Source organism: Nicotiana tabacum, chromosome 13 (genome assembly GCF_000715075.1).
Source record: "Nicotiana tabacum cultivar K326 chromosome 13, ASM71507v2, whole genome shotgun sequence".
NCBI classification, from domain to species: domain Eukaryota; kingdom Viridiplantae; phylum Streptophyta; class Magnoliopsida; order Solanales; family Solanaceae; genus Nicotiana; species Nicotiana tabacum.
In genome coordinates this window covers 4443094-4452928 of record NC_134092.1, presented here as the reverse complement: position 1 = coordinate 4452928, position 9835 = coordinate 4443094, and the positions used below count along the sequence as shown (strand labels likewise).

General features: G+C 39.6%; 1 non-coding gene across 1 annotated transcript; it reads left to right on the top strand.

Annotated features, from left to right (window-relative positions):
• Window positions 1–305: 305 nt before the first annotated feature.
• On the top strand, window positions 306–412 carry LOC142168519 (small nucleolar RNA R71). The gene has a single exon (XR_012698374.1). It is a non-coding gene; the product is annotated as a small nucleolar RNA R71 (small nucleolar RNA).
• The last annotated feature ends 9423 nt before the right edge of the window (window positions 413–9835 follow it).

The window sequence follows — 9835 nt, the reverse complement described above, 5'->3', positions numbered from 1 at the left end:
CTATGTGTACCTGCTGCTTCTGGCCTGATTCATCGATTGTTTTGGTGAGGATACTCATTTGTGTCATCAGAGTGGCCATATTTTCGGCTATGGAGTTGTTTGGGTCCAAAGCCACAGAGTGTACTACAGGAATGATTATAGAGTCTGTTGTCATCCATCCTGAGTTTTGAGCCATTTTATCAAGTAGAATTTTGCATTCTCTGAATAATTTGCTCAAAAATGCTCCACCCGTTGAAGCATCAACATTGGCCTTTAAGTTGTCTGCCAATCCCATGTAGAACCTCTGTCCCAAGATCTGATCTGGAATGCCATGATGTGGACACTTAACCAGCATACCCTTGAACCTTTCCCACGTTTCTTGTAATATTTCTGTTGGTCTCTATATGTAGCTCAATATCTCATCAGTTTGTTTGGAAGTCTTAATGGGTGGGTATAACTTGTTCACAAATTGCTTAACTAATTCCTCCCAAGTATTGATGGGGTTTATGGGGAGTGAATTAAGCCAAGTATGAGCCTCTCCCGTCACCGATAATGGGAACAGTAACAACTTTATTGCTTTCGGTGTCACATTAGGTTGCCTTTGCGTGACACATATCGACAGGAAATTTTTCAGATATTGCTGAGGATCTTCAATGTAAGACCCTTAGAACAGTCCCTTGTTCTGCAACAAATTTAGCATGTTTTTGTGATTTGAAAAGACTCCGCTTGTATCTAAGGGACTGCAATTGCGGTTGCCAGATTTTTGGCAGTGGGTTGTGCCATACAATGCTGCTTCAGGCACAAGAGGCACCACAGCCTAATTGTTCGGGTCATTCGCATTGACTCTGTTGATTGGATTTTCTATTCCGTCATCCATGTCTGGTTCGATTTGTTCTATTGAGTTCCGTTGATGTTTGCCCTTCTTGTTTGCATGATTCAGTGCCTTGAAAACTATCTCAGGATCTGATAATGCTTCGAACAATTCACCAGTTCTTGAGGAGTTTCTAGGCATGCACTTGTAACACCCAAGACTACAAACATTAGAATTGTAATGTATTTAGTTTAAAATGAAGAAAATTGACTACACTAAGAATTCTAGAACTTCTTTTGGCTGCAATTAACAACACCGTTAATTCCCTGGCAACGGCGCCAATATTTAATCACGCCCAACTATGCCTTATAAAAAGGACTAAGCGGTCGTTGCAAATATATTCCGGTTAACAAGTCCGGAGTCGAATCTTACAGGGAAATAACCTATTAAGCACAACTACTAGACTCGCACAAATTCATGCAAATAATATTCAGGAATATTTAAATAAAAAATTGGATGTTTACTAACTAAATATCACGTAATAAAAATGCAGTAATTAATAACTAACTACGAACAGGTTGTAGACAAGAATTGGAATGATCTAAGGTTATGATTTCCCCTATTGTCAGAATCGTTTCCTCTACGTTTCCTATAAATTTACCTAAGTTTTTCCTACGGATCATGAGCATTCTGAGTGTCGTAATTCTCTCCCGAGTAACTACTACAATTTACTAAATATATTCTTTCGAATTACGCTAGCTGGCACGAAGTACGGCTCACTCAGATTGCACCAAGGTTTCGTTATTCCTAATCTCACCTTTAAACCCTCCGTATTGATCCCTCATATACTTTAGGAGTGATGTTGTTCAACAACTACCTAAATATGCACTCTCTTCTGAGTAATACACACTAATTAGGCATAGTCGATTGAGAGCTCTTCAACCAACCACAATAATAACATAGTTGAACAAATAGAGAAAATACTACAGCAAATCTATATTAACGCTACATGAAAATCATCCTCTTATATGTTCCATAAAACCCCTAGATTAGGAGTTTCTCTACTCATACTCATAGTAACAATATCCCACGTATTTTTCATAAATAAATTACAAAGTAAAGATGAAGGAATATAGAAATCGATGATTCTATCTCCCAACTGGTATTCCACGAGCTATTCTTGCCTCCGATTGTAAAACACCTCCAAAAGTGGTATTTTTGTCTATTTATATGTGTAGGAAAAGACCTAAACAACATAGGTCAAGTCCTAGTCAAACTAGGAGATGAAATAAGCCTTCAAAATTCGGAGTAAGCGTGCCTCAGACCATGCCTCGCGAGGCTCCAAGAGAACTCGAGCTCGCCTCACCCTTTGTGATGCCTGCTCCTATGTGAGCTCAGAGACTCGCGTCGCCAGCTTCCACGCGATATCAAAGGGTCGCCTCGCGAGCTTCTTCATCTTTTCACTGCTTAATGCATTCTTTCTTCTTTCCACAGTTTTCGAGCATACTTTATTTTTTAAATCTTCCTTTTGCTATAATTTCATCTCCAATTCACCTACACATAAAATAGACTCCATTACGCACAAATAAAGTGTAGTTTAACATTAAAGCACATAAAATGCAAGGTAATTAATATACTAAAATATGGAATTATAGCCGCACATCACCTTCCTCTAGGCATCTCCGACCACTGTGCATGTTAGCTCACCTAATCGTACACCGAAAGAGAAAATGTAGTAAAAGTATAGTTATTGCTATATTCGAGTCTTATATACTTTCTTTATTTAAAAATGACAAATAATTTCTTTATTTACTTTCAGAGTATTTTCTTTTAGAAGAAGTACTTTAGTATTTAGCGTTAGGGGTCATAAGAATATTATGCACGGGCACATGAAATCTACTCGTGCAACGTACGACCACTTGAATCCTACCGATACTCAAAACGTTGACGGACTCCGATTGACCTGAAATTTTATAGGTCCATAAAAAATGGCCTAGTGACTAATACTCATTGCTTCTCCATGACTAACATCTTTCTTGGCGTTTCTGGGTCGTGAAACTGGAATTAATGAGTATGTCCATTTTTTCGTGTGTTTATATATGTGATGATTTTTCTGAGTTTGGTTCACGAACTCCGATCGGTCTAAAAATTGGTGGGTCCATGGGATACGGCCTTGTGAGGAATACTCACAATGACTAACATTGTTTTTAGCGTTTCGGGGTCATAAGAATACTATGCACAACCACATGGAACATAAATTAATGATTATGTCTAGTTTTTGCGTGTTTATATACATGATAATTTAGCTAAATATTAGCGTTTTGGGGTCATAAGAATACTATGCACAGCCACATGAAACAAGAATGAATGATTTTTATGTCCATTTCTTCGGATCATGAAAAAGTAATTTATAATTAAATCTCTTTTTTCGTGTGTTTATATACATGATTTTTCTGAGTTTAGTTGACAGATTCCGATTGACCTACAAATATAGATCTATGGTGGATCCATCAGATATGGTCTTGTGAGTAATATTCACCATGACTACTGTCGTTTTTAAGCATTTGGGGATCATAAGAACACTATTCACAACCACATAAAATAATAATTAATGATTATGTCTATTTTTTTGTATGTTTATATACAAGAAAAATTCCCTAAATTTGGTTACTACACTCCGATTGGCCTAAAATTTATTGAATCCATTGGATACGGCCTTGTGAGCAATACTCACCATGACTAACATCATTTTTTGGTATTTTGAGGTCATGCAACAGGAATTAATTATTATGTCCATTTTCCGCGTGTTTATATATATGATGATTTTCTAATTTAAGTTAACGGACTCTGGTCGGCCTAAAAATTGGTGGATCCATTAAATACGATTTTGTGAGCAATACTCACAATAAGTAAAATCGTTTTCAGCGTTTCGGGGTCATAAATACACTATGTACGGCCACATGGAACCTTCTTGTGCTATGCATGACCACTTGGATCCTACCAGTGCTAAAACAATTGACAGACTCTCATTGACGTGAAATTTGGTGGGTCCATTAAAAATGTCCTAGTGACTAATACTCATTGTTTCGCGGTGACTAACATCGTTTTTCGAAATTTCTTGGTCGTAAAACATGAATTAATGATTATGTCCATTTTTTTGTGTGTTTGTATACATGTCGATTTTTTCGAGTTTGGTTGACGAACTCTAATTGACCTAAAAATAGTGGATCCATCGGATATGTACTTGTGCATAATACTTACCATGACTAAAATCATTTTTACGGTTTCAAAGTCATAAGAATTCTATGCACGACCGCATAAAACAAGAATTAATGATTGTGTCCATTTTTTCCCGTGTTTATATATATAATAATTTTTCTAAATTTGATTGACGGACTTCGATTGGTCTAAAAATTGGTGGATCAATCGGATACTTTTGTGAGCAATATTCACCATGACTAACATAATGCTTTGGCATTTTGGGGTCATAAAACTGGAATTAATGATTATGTCCATTTTTAACGTGTTTATATGCATGATGATTTTCTTGAGTTTGGTTAATGGATGCTGATTGGCCTAAAAATTGGTAGATCCATCATATTGGCTATATGAGCAATATTCACCATAATTAACAATATGTCATAAGAATACTATGCTCCGCCACATGGAACCTACTCGTGTTATGCATGGCCACTTAAATCCTAGCAGTGCTAAAAATAATTAACGGACTCCGATTAATCTGAAATTTGGTGGGTCCATCGAATATGTTTATGTGAAAATTATTTCTCCAAACTGATGCAACTAGTATCACCTACCTTTCAGAAATTGGCAATACTCATCATGATTGATATTATTTTTGGCGTTTTGGGATCATAAAACAAGAATTAATGATTATGTTCACTTTTTCGTGTGTTTATATACATAATAATTTTCCTGAATTTGGTTGACGAACTTCGATTGACCTAAAAATTGGTAGATCCACCCGATATGGCCTTGTGAGCAATACTCACCATGAATAACATCATTATTTTTTTGCTAGTTCGGAGTCATAAAATAGGAATTAATGATTATGTTCACCTTTTCATGTATTTATACTAGCGCTTCATGTTTATATATATATATATATATATATATATATATATATATATATATATATATATATATATATATATATATGGACTCCGATTGGTCTAAAATATGGTGGATCCATCAGATATGGTCTTGTGAGCAATACTGACCATGACTAACATCACCTTTTGGTATTTTAGGTTCATGAAATAGAAATTAATGATTATGTCCATTTTTTCGTGTGTTTATATACATGATGATTTTCTTGAGTTTGGTTGACGTACTCTGATTGGCCCGGATAAATTTTAGGAGATTCAGGTATGGTGCCCAAGCCCATGCAGATGGCGTAGGTTATAGCATCCGAAAATCTAGGAATCAGGCAGAATTCCAGTTTTATGGCCATAAAATGTCAAAAAACGAGGAACAATCATGGCGAAACGAGGAACGGTAATGGCGAGGCGATGACTAATAATCCATAGGTTATTTTTTATGGCCCGAACAAATTTTAGTGAATTCGGGTCCGGGCGCCCGGACCCATGCATACGGCGTGGGATTTAAGCTACGAAAACCTAGAAATCGGGCGGAATTCTACGTTTTATGGCCCTAAAATTCCATAATATGAGGATTGGTCATGGCGAGGCGATGAATAATGTTCCTTAGGTCATTTTTGATGGCCCAGATAAATTTTGGGCTATTCGGGTCCAGCCGCCCAGGGCCATGCAAATGGCGTAGGCTATAGCACATGAAAATCTGGGAATCGAGCGCAAATCTAGTTTTATGGCCCTAAAATGCCAAAAATGAGGAAAGGTCATGGCGAGAAGATATCTAATGTTAATTATGTCATTTGGCTCGAACAAATTTTAGGTGATTCGGGTCCGAGCGCCCGGGCCCATGTAGATGGCGTGGGTTATATCGCATGAAAATCTGAGAATCGGGTGGAATTCAAGCTTTATGGACCTAAACGCCAACAAACGAGGAACTGTCATGGCGAGGCGATGACTAATGTTCGTTAGGTCATTGTTTATGATTCGGACAAATTTTACGCGATTCGGGTCCGGTGCCCGAGCCCATGCAGATGGCGCGGGCTATAGCACACGAAAATCTAAGAATCAGGCGAAATTCTAATTTCATGACCCTAATATGCCAAAAAATGAGAAACGGTCATGGTGAGGCAATGAATAATGTTATTTATGTCATATTTGATGGTCCGGGCAAATTTTAGGCGATTCAGGTCTAGGCGCATGGGCCCATGGAGATGGCGTGGGATATAGCATATGTAAATCTAGGAATTTGTCGGAATTCTAATTTTATGGCCCTAAAAATGAGGAACGCATAACGGTCATTTCGAGACGAAGTTTTATTTAAGGGTGAGAGGGTTGTAACACCCTGAATTTTATAAGACAATGAGTAATGTTCCTTATGTCATTTTTTATGGCCTGGACAAATTTTAGGCGATTCGAGTCCGGGCGCCTGGGCCCACAGTACACAAATATCTTAGAATCAGGCGCAATTCTAGTTTTATGGCCCTAAAATGCCCAAATATGAGGAACTGTCATGGCGAGTTGATGACTTATGTACTTTAAGTCATTTTTAAAGGTTCGAACAAATTTTAAGCGATTTGGGCCAGAGCGCCCGGGCCCATGTAGATGGGGCATGGTTTATAGCACACAAAAATCTCAGAATTGGACGAAATTCCAGTTTATGGCCCTAAAATGCCAAAGCATGAGGAACAGCCATGGCGAAGCGATGACTAATGTTCCTTTTGTTATTTTTGATAGCCCGGACAAATTGAAGGCGATTCGGGTCCGAGATCCCGGGACCATGCATATAGTGTGGGCATAGCACACGAAAATATAATTAGTTTTATGACCCTAAAATACCAAAAAATAAGGAATGGTCATGGCGAGGCGATAACTAATATTACTTAGGTCGTTTTTTATGACCGGACAAATTTTAGGGGATTCAAGTCCGGTCATGGTCCTAAAACTCCAAAAAATGAGGAACAATCATGGTGAGGCGATAACTAATGTTCCTTAGGTCATTGTTTATGGCACAGGCACCCAAGCCTATGTAGATGGCGTGGCGTATAACACACTAAAATCTAATTAGTTTTATGGCCCTAAAATGCCAAAAATGGGGAACGGTCAAGACGAGGCAATGACTAATGTTCCTTACGTCATTTTTCATGGCCCAGACAAATTTTAGGCGATTCGGGTCCGGGCTCCTAGACCCATGCAAATGGCGTTAGCATACGAAAATCTGGGAATCAGGTGCAATTCCAATTTTATGGCCCTATAATGACACAAAATGAGGAACGGTCATGGCGAGGTGATGACTAATGTTCCTTAGGTCATTTTTTATGGCCCGGAAAAATTTAGGCAATTTGAGTCTGGGCACCCGGGACCCTCCACATGGCGTGGGCGATAGCACACGAAAATCTGAGAATCGTACAGAATTTCAGTTTTATTCTTGTTCGGGTCATTCGCATTGACTCTGAGAATCATACAGAATTTCAGTTCCTTAGGTCCTTTTTGATGGCATTGCAAAAATTTAGGCGATTCGGGTCCGACGCCAGGACCCATGCAGATGGCGTGGGCTCACGAAAATTAGGGAATCGAGCGCAATTCCAGTTTTATGGCCTAAAACGCCAAAAATCCAGGTACGGTCATGGCGAGGCGAAGACTAATGTTCCTTAGGTTGTTTTGTATTGCCAAAAAAAATTTAGGGGATTTCGGTTCGGGCACCTCGGCCCATCAAGATGGTATGGGCTATAGAACATGAAAATCTGGGAATCATGGGGAATTCCAGTTTATGTCCCTAGAATGCCAAAATATGAAGAACGTTCATGGTGAGGCGATGACTAAAGTTCCTTAGGTTATTTTTTATGGCCCAAAATATTTTTAGGTGATTCGTGTCCGGGCGCCCGGGCCCATGCAGATGGCGTGGGCTATAGCACATGAAAATCCTGGAATCAGGTGCAATTCCAGTTTTATGGCACTAAAATGCCACAAACGAGAAACAGTCATGGCGAGGCGATGACTAATATTCCTTATGTCGTTTTTGATGGCCCGGAAAAATTTAAAGCAATTCGGGTCTAGGCGCCTGGGCCCATGCGGATAGCGTGGGCTATAGCAGATGAAAATCTAATTAGTTTTATGACCCTAAAATGCCAAAAAATGAGAAATGGTCATGGCGAGTCTATAACATATATTCCTTAGTTTGTTTTTGATAACCCGGACAAATTTTAGGAGAATGGGGTCTGGTCGCCCGGGTCCATGCAGATAACGTGCGCTATAGCACACGTAAATCTGGTATTCAGGCGGAATTCCAGTTTTATGGTCCTAAAACGCCAAAAACGAGGAATAGTCATGGCGAGGTGATGACTAATGTTCCTTAGGTCATTTTTTATGGCCTGGACAAATTTTAGGCAATTCGAGTCAGGGCACCCAAGCCCATGCATATGGCGTGGGCTATATAACACCCGAAAATCTAATTAGTTTTATGGCCCAAAACTGCAAAAAAATGAGGAAGGGTCAAGGCGAGGTGATGACTAATGTTCCTTACGTCGTTATTCATGGCCTATAAATTTTTTAGGCGATTCGATTCCGGGCGCCCGAACTCATGCAGATGGTGTGATAGCACGAAATTCTGGGAATCAGGCGCAATTCTAATTTATTGCCCTAAAACGCCATTACACGAGGAACGGTTATGGCAAGGCAAATATTAATGTTCCTTAGGTCATTTTTGATGGCCAGAAAAAATTTAAGGCGATTTGGGTCTGGGCACCCAAGTCCATGCAGATGGCGTGGGCTATAACACATGAAAAACTAATTAGTTTAATGGCCCTAAAATGCCAAAATATGAGGAACGATCAAGGCGAGGCGATGACTAATGTTCCTTACGTCATTTTTCATGGCCTAGAAAATTTTTAAGTGATTCGATTCTGGGTGCCCAGGCCCATGCAGATGGCGTGGGCTATACCACACAAAAATCTGAGAATCGGGTGCAGTTCCAGTTTTATGGCCCTAAAATACCAAACAATGATGAACAGTCATGGCGAGGCGAAGACTAATGTTCCTTAGGTCGTTTTGTATGGCTCGAACAAATTTGAGGCGATTCGGATCCGGATGCCCGGGCCCATGCAGATAGCGTGGGTTATAGAACACAAAAATCTTATTAGTTTTATGACCCTAAAACGCTAAAAATAAATAATGGTCATGGCGAGGCGATAACTAATATTCCTTAGGTCATTTTTGATGACCCGAACAAATTTTAGGTTATTCGGGTCCGGTCACCCGAGCCCCATGCAAATTGCATGGGATATAGCACACGAAAATTTGGGATTCAGGCGGAATTCCAGTTTTATGGTCCTAAAATACCAAAAAATAAAGAACAGTCACGGCGAGGTGATGACTAATGTTCCTTAGGTCATTTTTTATAGCCCGGACATATTTTAGGCGATTCGGGTCCGAGCACTCAAGCCCATGCAGATGGAGTGAGCTATAACATACGAAACTCTAATTAGTTTTATGGACCTAAAATGCCAAAAAAATGAGGAACGATCAAGACGAGGCGATGACTAATTTTTAGACTATTCGGGTCCGGCCGCCCACGCCCATGCAGATGGTGTGGGCTATAGCACATGAAAATCTAGGAATCAGACGCAATTCCAGTTTTATGGCCATAAAATGCCACAAAACGAGGAACTGTTATGGTGACGTGATGACTAATTTTCCTTAGGTCGTTTTTGAAGGCCCGGTCTAATTTTAGGCGATTCAGGTCTGGGAGCCCCAGCCCATCCATATGGCATGGGATAGCACACAAATATTTGAGAAACGTGCGGAATACTTGTTTCATGGTTTTAAAAATGAGGAACGAGGAACGCTCATAGTGAGGCGACTACTAATGCTCCTTAGGTCATTTTTGATGGCATGGATAAATTTTAGGCGATTTGAGTTTGGGGCGCCTCGGCCCATC